This window comes from Tasmannia lanceolata, unplaced genomic scaffold, assembly GCF_043159265.1.
Source record: "Tasmannia lanceolata isolate RefF3 unplaced genomic scaffold, GAP_Taslan_0.1 ptg000398l, whole genome shotgun sequence".
NCBI classification, from domain to species: domain Eukaryota; kingdom Viridiplantae; phylum Streptophyta; class Magnoliopsida; order Canellales; family Winteraceae; genus Tasmannia; species Tasmannia lanceolata.
This window is the reverse complement of record NW_027519071.1, coordinates 120,001-122,500: the sequence shown is the minus strand read 5'-3', so window position 1 is coordinate 122,500 and position 2,500 is coordinate 120,001.

Genomic DNA, 2,500 nt, shown 5'->3' with positions numbered 1-2,500 from the left:
CACACTAGCCTCGCATGCGAGCCTTGCACCCTAGCCATGCAAACTAGCCTTGCACGGTAGCCATGCACACAAGCCGTGCACATTAGCCATGCGCACAAGCCCCGCACACTAGCCTTGCGCACAACCCTTGCACACAAGCCATGCACTCGAGCAATGCACACAAGCCTTGCACTCAAGCAATGCACACAAGCCCTGGACACTAGCCTTGCACACGGGCCTGGCACACAAGCCTTGGGCACTAGCCTTGCGCACTAGCGTTCCACATGAGCCTTGCACACTAGCCTTGGACACTAGCCTTGCACACAGGCCTTGCACACTAGGCATGCTTGGGCGAGCTGATCCCGCATCAAGTCGACGGGTCTAGGCATTCTTGGGCGCAGATCCCGCATCGTCTCGTCGCGTCTGGGCGCAAACACGTCGCGTCTCGTTGCGTCTTCAGAAGTCGTCGCTAACAGCACCTTTGGTTGCCACTGGTGGTTAGGCTGGTTGGTTGCGCAAACCCTATAGGAGGGTGGCATGCTGGTGGGCGTTTTTGCCCGGATAGGCACTAGAATGTGCAGATTTTGGGCGTTTTTGCCTGGATAGGCTAAGGAATGGGCATGCTTTGGGCGTTTTTGCCCGGATAGGCACCGGAATGCTTGGCCTTGGCTTGTCCTAGCAAGGCATTGCTGGGTTGGGCTCCCTTGGCCTTTTGGGCGCCTTGGACGATGTCTTGCGAAGACCATGGGCACAAGGCCATGGCATATGGTGAGGAAAGGACCACGGTTGCCAAGGTTAGGCACCGGAATGCTTGGCCTTGGCTTGCCAAAGCAGGGCATTGCTGGGTTGGGCTCCCTTGGCCTTCCGGGCGCCTTGGACACTGTCTTGGGAAGACCATGGGCACAAGGCCATGGCATATGGTGGGGAATGGACCACGGTTGCCAAGGCTAGGCATATAGAGAGGAATTGCATTTTTGCCCGGATAGGCACCGGAATGCTTGGCCTTGGCTTGCCATAGCAGGGCATTGCTGGGTTGGGCTCCCTTGGCCTTCCGGGGGCCTTGGACGCTGTCTTGGGAAGACCATGGGCACAAGGCCATGGCATATAGTGAGGAATGGACCACGGTTGGCAAGGCTAGGCATATAGAGAGGAATGGACCACGGTTGCCAAGGTTGCGCAAGTTTTGGGCATTTTTTGCCCGGATATGCCCAAGTATGCCCCGATAGGCCCGTTACGCCCCGGTATGAACGCGTATGCCCGGATTGACTCGGTATGCCTTGGGATACATGCGTATGCCCCGATAGGCTTGGTACGCCCCGATATGCGCACGTGTGCCCCAGTAGGGCTCGGTATGCCCCGGTATGTACGCGTGTGCCCCGATAGGCCCGGTATGCCCCGATATGCACACGTGTGCCCCAATAGGGGTCGGTATGCCCCGGTAGGTACGCGTGTGCCCCGTAATGCACGTTTCGCAGATCTCCCCGCATGTCCCGCCCCTATATGTAATACTTACTTACTTACTTACTTTCTTTCTTGCTTGCTTGCTTGCTTGCAATGGTTGGGAGTGGCCGGCATGCCCCGCTGCAGAGACCAAGGGCGCAATGACTTGGCACCGCGGATGCCGGGACTCCGGCACTTCCCGTGGCACTGATGGTTGGTTCCAAAGACAAAAGGCCGTGCAAGGCCACCGCACCGCGGATGATTTTGCTCGTGCTGGCGCCGTTGTGTGGCCAAAGAACATGCGCGAATGCTCGTGTCGGAAGGGTTGGTGTCCTGGCCCCGCGGGTGTCACGAATGCTCGGTTGCGAAGACCATGGGACCAGAGCCATGGCACGTCGGATGATGGCTCCAGCTGGCGCCCCGGCACTTTCTGTGGCATTGATGCTCGGTTTCAAAGACAAACGTGCGCAGGGCCAGGGGACCGCGGATGACTGCTCGTGCTGGCCCCGTTGGGCGGCATTGATGGTCGGTTGCAAAGAAAATGCGCGATTGCTCGTGTCGGGGCCTGGCAAGCCAAGGCCAAGCGAGCCATGGCAACGCGGATGATGGCTCCAGCTGGCGCCCCGGCACTTTCTGTGGCATTGATGCTCGGTTTCGAAGACAAACGTGCGCAGGGCCAGGGGACCGCGGAGGACTGCTCGTGCTGGCCCCGTTGGGCGGCATTGATGGTGTGTTGCAGAGAGCATGTGCGATTGCAAGTGTCGGCCGGGTTTGGGTTCCCTTGGGCTTTCGGGTGCCTTGGACGCTGTCTTGCGAAGACCATGGGCACAAGGCCCCGTCCTGGCCCCTTGTTCGATTCGCTCTCGTCTTGCGCTTGCTTCCAAGGTCCTCCATGACCTTCCCCATGGCCTTGCTAGATCCCCCCCATGACGCATGACCTCTGTCCGTTGATTGGTTTTGAGTGCACACCATGCCCGGCTTGGCACCGTGTTGTCGCGTGAGTGGCATTTGGATCGTGCATGCTGGTGGGCTACCTGCCAATGCGCACAAGCCTTGCACACTAGCCTTGCGCACGAGCCTT